The sequence below is a fragment of the Lactuca virosa genome, chromosome 4, assembly GCF_052849685.1.
Source record: "Lactuca virosa cultivar CGN04683 chromosome 4, Lactuca_virosa_CGN04683_v6, whole genome shotgun sequence".
NCBI lineage: Eukaryota > Viridiplantae > Streptophyta > Magnoliopsida > Asterales > Asteraceae > Lactuca > Lactuca virosa.
The window spans coordinates 146,171,559-146,188,552 of NC_136429.1; positions in this window are offsets into that span (position 1 = coordinate 146,171,559).

The window sequence follows — 16,994 nt, forward strand, 5'->3', positions numbered from 1 at the left end:
TCGAGAGGGTATTGAAGTATAGAAAGAGAGTTCGAAGGTTGTTTTGAGTTGAAAAACCAGGAAGCAAGCACCTCTATTTATAGTGATGGTGCGCAACGGGCACTCTCCTGCACGGCGTGCACTTGCTTTGTGGCCCATCCAAATCTTGCCATGTGTCAGTCACCCTTCTGGTGGTCCACATTTCCAAATCTCCGACGAATCTGGGGGTCAGAAGTGCGCGACGGGCATGGTGTGCACATTGACGCGCACCCTTAAATCCTTTTTAAAAATTCATATTTTCTTCATATGAACTTTGTTTTTTACCCTCTTTATATATTTGTGTTGCTCTTTCCTACAATTACAACTTTCCTTTAGGTTGCATCTTCTAATTTTAGCTTTCATTTTTAACCCACATTTTTATATTTTATAAGAATCGTATCTCCTTCATACAACTTCCATTTTTTCCCTTCTTCCTTCCCAAGTTCTTATCTCATGCTTTACTATAAATTTCCTTTTTTTAGTGTTAGCCGAAACTCAACCGTTCTCTTTTTGCTATTTTTGACGCCAATAGCGTTATTAACGTGGTTGGTTTCTATTCGCCATAAAATCATAACTCTTCCAGTCAGAGTTAGATTTTCTCGACGTTTATATTTTTGGGATCACTAGGTCGCGTATTATCCAAATACACTAACCATTTTAAAGTTTTCATTACTTTATTTTTTACTCAACTTTCCATATTATCCTTAAATATAGGAAGTTTTCGTCATTATGAGTCGATCCTAACTCCTAGTAACAATCAATGATAGAAAATTCTCAATTTTTAGATTCTCCCCCTGTTTTAGGAATTTCATCCTCGAAATTCGAGCCATATCTAAACTTTAAACGGGGAGACCGATTTCTTATAAAGGAAGTAGATTCTTTTTTTCCTACTTATTGAGTTAACTAAATTTCCTTTTGCGTTTTGTACTTCTATCTCTTTAACTTCATCCTTATTAATCTAATCCTACCTAATCCTATTTACACCTATAGGAAACCTAAAACTTCTATCAATCTTTGGTTAAGGATTTCTGGAGGGATTTCCATGTTTTAATTAATCATTTTAAATCTAATATTTAAATGAACTCTTTATTAAAACATTTAAACTTCGAGGATTCTTGTCATCCTCGAAAAAATCTTACAATTATTTTTATGGGGTTTCCTTTCCCCTCACATTCCTATTCCTATTATTTTCTAGTATTCCTTTACTGTATTTGTTGACTCTTGCATGCATCTGCAATATGTCCTGCTTTTCCGCACTCTTGCATGCAGTATTCCTATTATTTTCCAGCATTCCTTTACTGGATTTGTTGACTCTTGCATGCACGTGAAATCTTCACAACTACCAGGATGGTTCAGTCCACACTAGGGAAATCTTCCAAAGTATCCCTTTTGGGGAACAACCGTTGGAGGCTTACTTTCCTAATTTCTCATGTACAAGGGTCGGCTTAGTCTTTCCTTCTTGATTTTCCCCATTTTCTTCCAAATTTCTTGTCCTTAATATGCCATCTAGGACTTTGGTTTCCCCTAAAGTGGAACGCTAGCTTCTTAGTTTCCTCGAAGGTGTGGGTCTTGTATGCTTGTATCTGCTTCCTAACTTAAGGTGCTAGTCCTTGGAGATATGCACTGATTTTCTTGCTCTCTGAGCCAATCAGTTCTAAGCATACCATGGCTAGGTCCTCAAAGTGTATGGTGTAGAAACCTAGATTGGACTTCCTACTGCTTAACTGACTGAATTCATGTTCTACTTGGGCCAAATCTCCCATAGAACAGAATTCTATTATCATTTTCCTTTTTAACTCTTCTTAATAGATTGAGTAGGTTGCATCTACTCCTAAGGCCTTTACTTGGATACTCCACTAGATGATCTCCTTCTCCATGAGAGTGCAAGTTGCAAATTTTACCCTAACCTCCTTATTACACCTAATCTCTATTCCTTTGATCCATTGAATTAGGCCATTTACTCCTTCATCTCCATAGAAGGATCCCGCCTTACTACGAAGAAAATCCTGTTCGGCTTGACTACTTTCCGTGTTGCTTCCTTCTCCATGGTCAACTCTAAGATTCCCTAATGCATCAGAGACTTGATGTTGAATCGTGGTTTGGATGGCGGTTGGGTTATGTAGGGTTAGAATAGCAGGGCTATTTTCCTGAAACAACAGATGAGAGGATTATTGGGTTTTACCTAAAGGGTCAATCCTATTTCCTATTTGTAGGGTACTTATAGTTGCTCTCTTAGCAACCTGTCTTCTTATCTCTTTTATTATTATTTTCTAATTGGGAAAATCTGGATTTTTATTGTTGATATCACATCTTTTGGTTGCCTTCCTTGTAACCTTCTGATAATATCATGCTATTGTTGATTCCCTGGCAACTTACTGTTGCTTTCCTAGCAACTTACCGATTATAGCATGTTGTTGTTGCTTCCCTAGCAACTTACTGTTGTTTCCCTAACAACTTACTGATCATAGCATGTTGGCGTTGCTTTCCTAGCAACTTATCATTGCTTTCCTAGCAACTTACTGATCATCCCAAGGAATTTCCTTCTTTCTTGTAATAAATTTTGACTCCTAAAGGCATTGGTTATTTTAAGGTATCAGTAGGGTCAAAATTGTACAAAAAATATTACATGTGCACTTGGTGCATATGATATGTGCCTCGCGCACAAACAACAGATCAGCATTAAAGTCGATTTTTGGCTTCATTCGACCATTCCTTATGTCTTTATTTGCTTTGTTATTATCGGGGCCCACACTCGCGAGGAACACTTGGCGCGCCTACTACTTTTCATTGATTTCTTCACTCCATTCGATCTCTCTACTACTAGGTAACCTCTATGCTAAATCCTAACCTAAATTGTCGGTTAAGTTTCGAATTTTTAGGGGTTTTTGAGGATTTTATCTTTTGACAGATTTTTTTTGTATTTTGTGAAATTGAGGAGTAATATAGTGCCCTATACTACCGATTTTACTTCCTATATACTTAATTTCGGGTTTAATTCATCTATTGATTCTCATTTTGAATTTTTTTTAAATTTTTGAATATTTTGAACTAAAAATCAGAATTTGGTGTTGTTTTGGATGAAATGTGAAGCCTACACGTGTTCTAGAGGACTAACCGAACATCCCTAAATGTTTTTTAGATTGAAAATTAGACGAAACAGCAGGTTGCCATGACTGTTATTCTTTGTGTTCTTGAGGCGCGCCACACAGATGCGTGTACGCAGCGTGCACTCACATGTGGCGTGGCACGTCTGCCCCACTTAAATCCCCTATTAAGTTATCCCAACTTTATTCTAATTGTTTCAATGCCTTATCTTGCTACAGATATGTCGATACGGGGTTGTCAGACTGCGGGCCAGTTACTTTCTAACTAGACAACACATCCTTTTTTTACAGTTCCCCGGTGACCTTCCTAATTGGAGTACTTTCATTTCTCGCCTCATTTCCCTTCTCTCCAAGAAGGTCTGTATTCCTAAAGCTCTTTATAGGAATGCGGCGAATAACACTGGCTTGTCTGCTCAGCTAGCACTATTCCTCACTCGATCACTTTGGGATGATAGAAGTCTCGAGTTTTTTGTCTGCCACGGGTGGCGGCGGGTTATCGGATTCGGGAGGTGACCTACCAGGAGCTCTGCTGGGATTTCTTTTCGATGGTCTGCTTCGACAAAGAGTTGGGACTCTGGGCCGATCATTTAATGTTTTCTTTTCACTTGAGAGGCGTATCCCGCTCCTGCAGCCTCATTACACTGTTGACGAGACTCTGAGTCCTCATTTTTATGCCTTTTTGGACAGATGTATCACTGCTCCTCCGCAGGAGTATGACTTTATGCAGGTTTGGGCCCACGTTCGAGGGACCTATGTCTCCCGCTCGGCCAAGGAGAGCGCCTTCTGTTCTCCTATCTATCGGTTGCTTCACCGACTGGTCGCATCCACTATTTGTCATAGACCGGAGTGTGACAAGGTTCATTCTGGCGAAATTTTCTATATATGGTGCCTCACTCAGACGGAGGTTCGTCTTCACCTTCTTTTCGCCCTTGCTTTTTACCTCTCTGGTATGGCTCTAGGTACCACATCCTCGAGCAGGATTTGCGAGGGTCATTGGTTTACTAGGTTAGCCCTATCCTATGGGGTTGATACTAGTGGGATGGCCCCCATATCTATCTGGGAGTTGGGTACTACAGCTCTCGAGAAGATGTGGGAGCTGACTAGGGAGGCGGGTCAGCCATGGCGGGTACCGGGGGATAACATCGTCGAGCCGATTCGGCAAGTGGAGTCGGAGGTGATTCATGAGCCTGCCTTTGTGAGTCATCAGATACCTAGGCACGTGGAGCCTGATCGTTTGGAGCCTATTCATGGAGATATGATGCACGGTCTCACCGTTGCACAGGAGGAGCGCTGATGGATGATGGCTTCTCTTGTCGCAGTGATGTAGCATCTGGGGATGGACCATCTGCCCTTTCCTAGTGTGGATCCTGTTGCACCACCCCATTCTCAGCCATACAGCACTGGTTACGATGGTGTCGGTCCTTCAGGCATACATCCCGGAGACACCGATGACGATGACGATGACGACAACGACGATGAAGACGACGGCGAGGAGGAGACCGAGACGGAGTCGGAGGGTAGTGAGGAGTGGATTTGTGGGTTTTATTTTGTATTTTGATACTATATGATGTATTCTGACATATTTTATTTGGTTTGGGATTGTATTTATATATTTATGGTTTTTAAGTTTCATTTGTCTATCCCAATTCAAATGTTGTATTGGTTGAGTCAAGACTAAACATAGTTGATCAAGCTATGCTTAGGAGTGACTCAACTTTTACACACTGAATTTCCTGGATATTTATCTTTATACGTTGCGTTTCCGTATATTTTTATTTGTGATTTTTTTTCTATTTGTGATTGGCAGTTTATTATTTGTTTTATACTTCTAGACTATATATGGATCGGTCAGGTAGGAAAATTTGGTGGGCAGGACCATTTTGGCATATAGATGCTCTAAATTCCAGCAACCCAATGCGACAGTTCTAGTCTAGTCACCTTTCCAATACATAATCTATCAATAGGAAATTTTAAGGTATAAAATTTTTAGTTATAGGTTTGAGGACAAACCCAATAGGAGTATTTCACCTAAGCTATAGTCGTAATTCCTAAAGAAATACTAGGTCACTATTCCTAAGGAAATACTAATTTGCTATAGCTAAGCCTATGCTTTGATACCATCTCTGTCACAACCCCTGCCCCACCTGTGGCGGAAACACCAAGCAATGTGACGGTATAAAGAGCGACAATCGTATTAACCTGAGAATACATGTATTTTGAAAGTCAACATAATGTTGGTGAGTGCACGATTTTTTATTTTTGAATTCATTAAAGAATACTTCTCTTTTGTGAAAACATTTCTTATTTATTTCCCTAGCCTGCTATATTTTAGGGTATCTTTTATTAATCTTAAATTACTATCTTTTCAGGATATCTAACAATCCTAACGTATTTTAATTAGGATTATCTTTCATTAACTCTAATTTACTATATTTTAAGGATTTCTAACGGCCCTAACGTATTTTAATTAGGATTATCTTTTGTTAACCCTAATTTACTATCTTTCAAGGATTTCTAACGATCCTAACGTATTCTAGTTACCATACCAGGCGTCCCTAATGGTAATCTAAGCTATAAGACAATTTTTAATGTATTAGCGTGAGCCCTTATAATCGGCGCTACGACCGTAAATGTACCCCTAATAACGACGCTTCATTGGGCGTCGAATAGTAACTTATATAGAAGGTATCATGTCGGGATTGTAGCTAGCAATCACAGGTGGGGTTGTCATGTCCCCGTATAGATCTATACATAACTTCCCAGCTCTCACAAGATTAACGATTATAGGTATTGGGGATATGCCAAATTTAATCAAGGCTTTTGGTTGAATAACCAACTCACTAACACACTAACCCTAGGCTTTTATCTTTTATCTTTATCAGAATTACCCATATATATATATATATATATATATATATATATATATATATGAATTTGATAATTATATTTATGATCTCATAATTATCTTTATATATATATATATATATATATATATATATATATATATATATATATATATATATATATATAGGAGTAGGATCAAATGAGAACACCTAAAAGGTTGAGAACACGAGAACAAATCTGGACCATCTAAGTTTTAAGATGTGTGGCTATAATTAATTGTTATTTTTCTAATTATTAATACATTTAAATTTTAAATTTTAAATTAAAAAAAATTGTAAAGGCTATTAAGGTAAATAAGCATTACCCTAATTTTGTAAACTCCTATAATTACTCTATGTCGCTTTATTTTGTTGACCTAATCTCATAGAATTATTCATCTCACCGCCTCATCTCATAGAACATATCAGAGCCGGAGGAGGGCATAGAATCAGCGGAAGAGCACTCCTACAACTCGATTTTTGTTCATTGGACCTGATTGCTTCCATTTTAACTAGTCTCAACTTCAATTTCTTTCTGATGTTCATCCACTTTCTTTCTTGGCCCTCCCAACAACACACGAACACACACATAGATACACCCTTCGGTATCGTGGGTTCCGATGACAACAACCAACACATATGTTACGATTCAGTTTATCAATCGATTCTCTGTTTTGTTGGTGAAGAGGAAGGTTCAAAGTATGTTTTGCGTGATGGGGTTAGAGATGTAGTCAAATCGGGATGTGGCAAGGAGAATATTGATCCAAATTTTATCAAATCTGAACTAGCAGCGATGGATAAAATTATCGATGGTGGTAAGAACGTTGAAATTCATAATACTTTTCAAATTTATGGAAATAATAAGACAATCAATGATTTGGTGGAAGAAAAGGGATTCGTTTTGATACAAGCTACTTCTGATATGGTTAAAGGGTTCAATTCTTCCTAATCCAAGGCTGACAGTTCGCAACCTTCATCGCCTCCTTCTTTGAATGCTGGAATCCACGCTAAGGGTATTTTGGGTAAAATTCCTGGTTCGTCCCCTGTTCATGAAACATCTCATGTTACGATTCTTATTCCTATGAAGATTGTGAAACATTCTGGTAGTGGTAATGATGAAGTAATGAATGAGGGTTCAAATGATGATGTGAAGATGGGATCAGATACTGGGACTGATTTGAAAATGAAACAGGGAGTTAGTTTTTTGGATCTTAAATGGGATAATGAGCCGATGATTGTTGATAATGATTCCAAATCAAAATCATCCCAGTGGTTACTATTGTCAATGATGTTAGCAAAAAGTCTTATGCTCGAATTGTTGAAGCTTCTAGCTCCGTGGTTGATCTTAACATCAAAGTTATTCCTAAAGTTGATGGGAAACCAAATGGTAAAGTTGAGCTAGAGGAGAATGAAAAATTGTATTGTGTTCTATATTTTTTTAGATGTAAGTTATATTATATTTTGATGAATTCATTAATGTTAAAATGTGTATTTATTTATGAATAGCAGTGTATTCATTTGTGAATAGCAGTGCATTCATGTGTGAATGAATATATTTATTTATGATTAGAGGTATTCATTTATTCATTTGTGAATAACAGGGAACTCATTTGTTAATAGCAGTGTATTCATTTGTGAATAGCAGTGTAATCATGTGTTAATGAATGTATTTATTTATGATTAGATGTATTCTTTTTATGAAGAAATGATAATTTTTACACTCTTTTTATTTTTCAGTCGATTAAAAAAAGGAATTAGATTACTTGTAAATTGATGTGTATTCATTTGTGATTGGAGAAGTATCAGGTTTTTTGAAAAAAAATCATTTGTGAATACAAATGTATTAATTTAGGGTTCGATTTCTATTCATTTTTTTGAAAAAAAAAACGTGAAATAGAAGGAAAAAATTTATTTTCTTAATTTTTTTTTTCAGTTTTAAGATAAATTTTGGTAAAAATGTTTTTTATGTTCCATTAATAAGAAAAATAAAAAATTGAATATTTATTTCTTTTTTGGTAACTGCTCCTAAATTTAAGGGAATTTGATTGAATTTTATTTTATTTTAATTTAATTAAAGTATACAATTACTAATATGCCCTTATATATTGATTGGTCCAGAATTGTTCTCGCGTTCTCAACCTTTTAGGTGTTCTCATTTGATCCTTTCCCTATATATATATATATATATATATATATATATATATATATATATATATATATATATATAAATCGTCATATATATACCCTAATTATGGTTATTTTAACAGGATATTTAGGCAGCGTAAGAGCTAAGTACAGTGCATATATTAAATCTTGTCTAGCATAACTCCTAGGTACTAAGGTTTCCTAGGGATTTTCACCATTATAACATCTAGGTAATACCTACTCCTAGATTATCGGGCATCATATCCTTTAGACACAGATCATAGCTTAAATCCAGACATAGTATCTACAGTTATACTACCCTAAGGCATCTAGCTTATTATAAAAATGACTTAATGTTTATAAAATAAATATTTTTATAAAATCATTTGTTAAGCATGTATCCCCCACCCCCCGAAAATATTTTAAAACAGTAAAATAGCTTTTGTGAACTCACTCTAATAGCGTATCGAGAAGCGCCTGAACCGTTGCAACCAGAGTTTCTTGCCATCTAGAGGGTATTGAAGTATAGAGAGAGAGTTCGGAGGTTGGTTTGAGATAAAACCTGGAAGCAAGCACCTCTATTTATAGTGATGGTTCACGACGGGCACTCTCCTGCGCCGCGTGTACTTTTTTCGTGGCCCATCCAAATCTTCCCACGTGTCACCCTTCTAGTGCCCACGTTTCCAAACCTCCAACGAATTTGGGGGTCAGATGTGCGCAACGGTCATGGCGCACACATTGACGCGCACCATTAAATCCTTTTTAGAAATTCATATTTTCTTCATATGAACTTGATTCTTACCCTCTTTATATATTTGTGTAGCTCTTTCCTAGAACTACAACTTTACTTTAGGTTGCATCTTCTAATTTAAACTTTCATTTTTAACCCACATTTTTATATTTTATAAAAATCGTATCTCCTTTATACGACTTCCATTTTTGCCTTTCTTCCTTCCCAAGTTCTTATCTCATGCTTTACTACAAATTTCCTTTTTGTAGTGTTAGCTGAAACTCAACCGTTTGTCTTTTTGCTATTTTCTATGTCAATAGCGTTATTAACGTGGTTGGTTTCTATTCGTCATAAAATCATAACTCTTCCAATCAGAGTTAGATTTTCTCAACGTTTATATTGTTGGGATCATTAGGTCGTGTATTTTCCAAATACACTAACCATTTTAACTTCTTGATTACTTTATTTTCGACTCAACTTTCCATATTATCCTTCAATATGGGAAGTTTTTGTCATTATGAGTCAATCCTAACTTCTAGTAGCAATCAATGATAGAAAATTCTCAATTTTTACACAGATAACTACTTCATGAATACAATTACATGCAACAAAGCTTAGATAATCCTTCGACTAAAAGACTGAACCGTACAACGGTTGGACTCAAACAATAGCTATGTAATAGGGTCAAATCAATCACTTTGAGATTATTTAACCTTCGCAGCATGAAACTTAATATATTCATTTAGTAGTTAAATCACATTAGTATGAGTCCCACAAAGCACAAAGCAACCAGCATTTGGGCATTGGAAAATCTAACCAGTGCATCACCTAATCAGGAAATTCTAACCAACATCTAAAACCCATTCTAGCATGCGATTCTAAATGCTCAACCAACATGAATATAAAGTCATCTCTCCTAGCATTCTATCATGCAATCTTGATTAGACCCGGAGTCCTAATATAGCATGCAAGCATTCCATATCATACAACATATCAACATGAGTGGATATTTTAGGAATCACTTACTTGAGCCCGACTGATTGCACGTATCACACCCCATTTTTCTTTTAAAAAAATGTTTTGAGAAATTTGTTTTCTTTCAAAAGATTACCAATTCCTCAGTTTGAGTTCAATCACACCCGAGAGTGTACCCAAATCCCTCAAAACAAGGCTCTGATACCAACTTGTAACGTCCCAAAATTCAAAGAAAACTCTTCACTTTAAAACATAAAGTCATACAAACACTGATTCCAAATCCATCCAATATCAATTAAAAATAACATATGAATATAAGTCACAAATAGCCAATGCGGTAGATATTAGGGGGAAGCTATGCAATCTCACGTCGGGCCCTTCCCTTTAGATCCAGAAGTACCTAAAACCATAAACATAAAACTGTAAGCACAAAGCTTAGTGAGTTCTCTAAAATACCACATACCATACATATCATTGGGCCTAGCCCTTCCTAATCAATGGTCCCAACCCAATATAGCATTGGGCCTAGCCCATCATACAATAGGCCCAACCCGCTCATGCAAATAGGCACAGCCAACTCATGCATGTCAATGGGCCCAACACAACATACAAATGCAAGAGTCACAAAGACAGCTAGCATTTTACATAACACATCATAGTGGGTCGGTATTGGTGCCTTTGAACCACGGCATAGTGATCAGACTCACCTCAATCCGAAGATAGCCAAAACTCACACATACGATGCTGCTACAAAATCTCCTCACATTAAATCATATCAAAACCAACCCTAATTAAGAATTATGGTAATAATCTATAATTAAAGCTCCATTTCATATTCTCTCAATAGGGTAAAAGTCTAATTTACCCTTTCCTAGTTGGACCCACCCAAAAACGGCCCAATTACACATATGGGAGTACGTCATGCATACTCCACCCTTACACCCTACGTACTGATCGATCATCGAAAAGAAAACGGGTCGAAACCCGTTACGCACTGCATACCAGAGAGTTACGCCCAACATACTCGAGCAACATGCCAACCTTTGCATTAAGCTCTTAATAACTTGAGACTAAACACCCAACACCCATATCTGAATCTTATGGACGTCCTAAGTCATAAATTTCTTGACTTTATGAATTTCGAAGGCTTAATGGGATCCAAAAATCAAACCCTTGATCCATAACACACTTTAATAACCTCAAACTCTTGCATGAGTGATAAATAGCAACAAAGACTTCATTTTTATGACACAAGGTCCTCAGAAACAACATAAAGTAACAACCTTGAGCTCTGGAGTAGCTTTTACTCACAAAAACCAAAAACATGGGACCAAAAGCTAGCAATTCAAGGCTCTAACCTAGATCTATTCATAGAACCATAAAGTTGATAGAATTATACCTCCAGAAGCTTGCAAGGGTGATGAAGGTTCTGGATCTTAAAGCCTCAAGCTCACCAAGGCTTCTCCAATGGATTCCTTCTTCACAAGATTACACAAAAACCCACATTAAGGCCTTAAACTCCCACAAATAGGGCTAGGATTTTGATTTGACAGAATGAGGGGACGGAGGCAGAAGATAAAGGGGTCTCAAGGACTTAAGGTCTTTAAATAGGGTCCAAACCCTAAAAATTAGATTTTTGGAGCTTCATGAGTACGCCCTGCATAATCCCTAAGTACGCCCTACATACTCAAGGATTCCCGTGTCGACTTTAATGATGTATGCCCGACATACATATCATGTACGCCCACCATACAGACCACTTCTCATTTCCATATTAACTACCAACGGCCATAACTTCTTCTTTTTAACTTTCTTTTTGGCATTCTTTATATGCATGGAAAGGTATTGAAGATCCCCAAGATTCTATCTAATTACCTTTGACTTAAAACATATAGAACTAAAATCCTTAAATCATGAAAGAAGTCTGAAACATCATTATTCCCATTTTACCCTTTGACTCTAGAACACAAACCGAGAGCTTGGATCACATAACCAATATTATCTACATCCAATAGGGTCTAAACCCTATTCGTTTGAAATTCCAAGGCCTTTACTTTATCCATTTATGAGCATAATCCCGAAATAAGAAACTTCTCGAAACAGGATGTTACATTTTATTTCCTTTTGCATTGCAGCTCTCCAATTCTGGTCCTGCACTGTTTGATTAAAAGACTTTGGATCATCATTAGAAGTGATGGACGCCAAGACAGATTTTTGAGATTTTGAAAACTTTTCATAAGAAACAAAATTGGCCAAGGGATATATCGTGGAGTGTTCTTGATTTGGAGTGGGTTGCGAATGGTCTATAGATGGAGGGAGCTTCACTTCATAATCTTCTAAGTGATTGGGTCTTGAACTACTTATCTTTTCTTTTACTTCGTCAACATTTACATATCCTTCATTAACATTAGGATTATGGTTAGTTTCGACATGATCAACTTCACTTTCGATGTTGATTTCCTCCTCAGTTTGTCTTTCTTCTTCATTTGTGAAGTCAACTGATGACTCATCGGCATTTGATCCTTCCTCGTTGACGGATTCATTACTCTTAGAGCTTGGTTCAATCCATATTTCTCCAACATCATTGGGTACCTCTATCTCATTGTTACACGCTTCTTCATTTGCATTAATAGAGGTGCAAAAAGGGAAATCGTTTTCAGCAAACTTGACATCCTTTGAAACAATGATTCTGTTGTGGCTTGGGTCATAGATTTTAAAACCTTTCGTCCCATGTGGATAAACTATAAACACTCCTGGTCTTCCTATTATTTAGAATTTATCACCTTTTATTTATGTGCTACGATAGTAAACTAAACATCCAAAAACCTCATGTGATCATAGTTTGGTGTATGACCATATAACAACTCGTATAGTGTTTTATATTCTATCACTTTCGAAGGCAACCTATTTATGACATAACTTGCCGCCAATATGCACTCACCCCAGAACCTTGCTTGAAGATTTTCCTCAACCTTTAAATCCCGAGCAACTTCAAGAAAGTGTTTGTGCTTCTGTTCCACAACCCTGTTTTGTTGCGGGGTATGTGGACAAGTAGTTTCTAAGAGAATTCTATTGTCAGCATAAAAACTCATCATTTTATTGGATGTGAATTTAGCAACGTTGTCACATCTTATTCTTTTAACATTATTGTTAAATTGAGTTTTGACCATCTTATGAAAATCAATCAAGCATGTAGTGGTCTCATGTTTGTGTTTAAGAAGAAAACCCCAAACAGCTCTACTAAATCGTCAATGATAGTAAAAAAATATTTTTCCTTTGAGAAAGAAGGGGTTCAATATTTACCACATATGTCATAGTGCAATAAATCAAAACAAGCATTTGGCTTTGTAATACTACAAGGAAAAGGTTGTCTGGTAAGTTTAGATTTAGCACAAGAATCACAAATATGTTCAATATTCTGAAAATAAATGTTACTAAGGAAACTTATTTTGCTCAACTTCTCTTCACCAGCATGCCCCAATATCTTGTTCCATATATCAACTTTCGATACCAAATCCTTCCTCTTCATTCCAAGCATTGCCATTAGATATAGACCATTCTTGCATTTACCCGCTCCAATCAAACTCCTCAAAGTTAGGTCATGCATGATAAAGAAATCTGGAAAGAAACTTACAACACACCTTAAATCATTTGAAAGTTTGGTAAGGGATAAAAGATTGCAATTAAAATCGGGAATGTGCAAAACGTCTTTCACTTTGGTCCCATTAGATAGAGTGTGATTTCCTCTTCCCTTCACAAATTGGATTCTCCATTAGGTATGTTCACAGGCTCCTCATTAACGGAAGGCATTACATTCTTAAGAATATCAAGTATGTTGGTCATATGTACGGTGACCCCTGTGTCAACAATCCAAGAGTCAACTAGACTTGTTTTACCCACCATGTTGGCTGTTGGTGAGGCATTATTCTTGTTTTTGGACTCTTCTGGTGTGAAGTGCTTCACGAATTTTTGATATTGATATTTAATTAAACATTCTATTAGGATTGATTCAATCTATGTATAAGCAGCCCTTGGCTTCCCTTTGTCTTGTTTGTACTTTCCTAGCCACCATTCCGGATAGCGAATTCGCTTAAAGCATCGGTCATGGGTGTGACCGTCTTTGCCATAGAAGATGCAATGTTCTCCTTACTTTGTGATTTTCTTCACTACCCTATTTCCATGTTGATTCGTATTGGTCTTGGTATGGGCTTGTAAGGTTGCTGCTTCAACAGTGGGTCTCTTGGTGATGGTGATGGACCTTTCTTGTTCATCCTCAGCAACAAGGTGATAAGCAAATCCAGGTGATGGTGTCGGTTTCAAAGCAAGTATTTGAGTTCTCACAATCAAGAACTTACTATTAGGGCCCATGAGAAACTCATATATCATTTGTTCCTCCTTCAATTCAGTAAGTGGTTTTCCCAAACCATAGTTACATTTGTCACTGGTGCAATGAGGAGTAGGGAGGACCAATTGAATCCCATCCCATAGTCCTCGAAGCTTTGTGTAGTATGTTGAAACGTTTAATCCATCTTGTCGAGTATTTAATATTGCTTGCTTCAGTTCGTATGCGTGTAGCACACTTTTTTTTTCATACCTCTCACGGAGGTTCGACTACATCTCAGTTGCATTGTTGGCGTACTTGACGCTGGTGCGGATCTCCTTTTCCATGGCAGTGGTGAGCCACCTTTTTATCATCGCATCACACCGCATCTAGACCATGTGATCTTCTTCCGTCTTTTCTTGTTTTATTATCGATCTGTCAATGAACCCAATATTTTTTTGGCAAACAAGAAATTTTCCATCTCTTGAACCCAATCGTTATAATTGTTATCCATCAAGGCATCATTTATGTGCATTTTTCGTGGATAATCTGACGGATGAAGGTAGAAAGGGGAGTTGACATCAGGTCCGCTTCCTTCGCTCTTTTTGTTGTTCTCGTTCTTGTCGTCGGCCATGAGCTAATGGCGATAGATTTGTTAGGTTTGATCAATTAAGCGATGGTAGTACTTGCTCTGATACTATAAAAAATTTGATTCTTTATTGAATATTTTTGATAACATTTACAGAATACAAGGAAATGGATTATATACGAAAACAATACAACAGGATAGCAAAGAATTAGGAGCTATAGGCACCGACAAATCAGGATCTATATATGGAGGATATACAGAGGTAAATAAGGATAAAATTTTGAATTCCTATATGTTGAATGTTGCAAAAATCACCACTAGTTTCCGATTAATCCATAGGTAGTATGTGACAGACTAGACAGCGTTTAGTGGTTAATTTCTGCCTAGACAATTAGTGAAGTTGTCGAAGTGAAATAATTTTTAAAATTTTGAAAAAAAAAATTATCTCAATAAAAACTATTTGACATAGTTTTGGTGTTGTATTAGTCATACTAATTTATTGTTTTGATATTAATCGTATTTACCTATTTTGTTATGATATTAGTAATATCTATTTTTTTCTAAATTGAACTTATTTAAAATTTAGGGTAGTCGTAAACTAATCCCTGACTAGACCAATTAATTTCAATCTAATCGGTAGTTGATAGACTTAATACCGTCTAACTACTTTTAGTATCTTGATTTTGTTTAATTAAATAAGGCTTATTTATAATTATTCAAATTCATATGTTTAAATTTCAGTTTTAAATAGATTCAATAATGTACTAATTTTGTTATCCAGATGCCGTGATATTTACTTCTTAGGCCCCTTTATTTACAAGTTAAGTAAATCAAGGGCTGGCAACATTAAACAAATATTTCCTTTTTTGAAAAACGAACATAATTCATAAAAATACTTCAAGAAGAGATCGATTTTCGATTCCATACAAGAACATATCATGGTCCGACTAATTTACAAGCGAGACATCAAAATAGGTTAATTGCTAAATATTAATGAATATTAAATTAAAAAGCAGAATCAGAATGGTTGCCCTAATCAGATCTAATTAAATTGATAAATTAATAAAACCTGATTGGGAATATAATCATAAATACGTGAAGCGGAGGCCCGGTTTCGTATTACAATGCCTAGAGTAGTTGGCCAACAAGCTTTCTTAATGAATTTTGAAATACTTTTAATTAATATTTTCCAATTTCAAAATTAAGTTGAACCAAAAGCAATTTTCTAAAATGAGCTGTACTAGAAGCATCTTGGAATAAACCCTATTATTATTATATTTGGGGTAAAGTAGGAATAATAACATTGTATATTACTTTTGTAATCAATATAATCGATATATGTAATGTTTTATTCATGATAGTACTATATATGTATATTTTTATCTACATATTCATATCATACCGACTATAGTGATAATCAATAACATATTGATGCCAAGTTGGACCCTGTTAAATAATAACAACATTTCTTATTCATATGAAATTATTGACTCTAGAGATATACGGATATGGAGAAGACAAAATGGTTCCAAGCAATGATATAACGGAAAGCATCATTTTTATTCAAAAAGAAAGTGACAACTTATTCATATTTCATTTGATGGTTTAAGGCGAATCAAATACTAAGCAGCGCAAGTATTACGTTGGCACGTAATCAGTTGTGCCTTCTTCCTTTTTTATAATCCTCAGCTAGTTGTTGCTTTGGTCGTCCCAACAACCGTCGTTGTGTGTGTGTGTTGGGGGGGGGGGGGGGGAGGGAGGGAGGGGTCTACGATAGGGGTGAGCATAAGCGGGTACCCGACTAAATTAACAGAACCGTAACCGGCGGTTCCGAAGATGTTGGAACCGGAACCGATTATAGTGGTTCTCAATATTTTGGAACCGGAACCGGAACCGCCGGTTCCGGTTCCAATTCCGGGTACCCGTTTCAACCCTTAAAACCAAAATTTTAACTATAATTTTTAAACTTTAACTTTTTAAGTAAAACTAAGATTCGTTTAATAGACAGCTGATTAAGCTTATTAGCCTCTATGTTTCAAACTTCAAATATTAAGATCACGTTAGTAGAAGTTGGTGAGATCCCTTTATATAGAGAGGACTCACCTTCTCATTCCTTATATATTGGCGATGTGGGATAGCTAGCCTCACATTCTACCTTCTATTTTATAATACTTATTTCTCTTTTTAGTTGATTGTAGATAAAATTAAACTTATCCTATGTCATCATTAC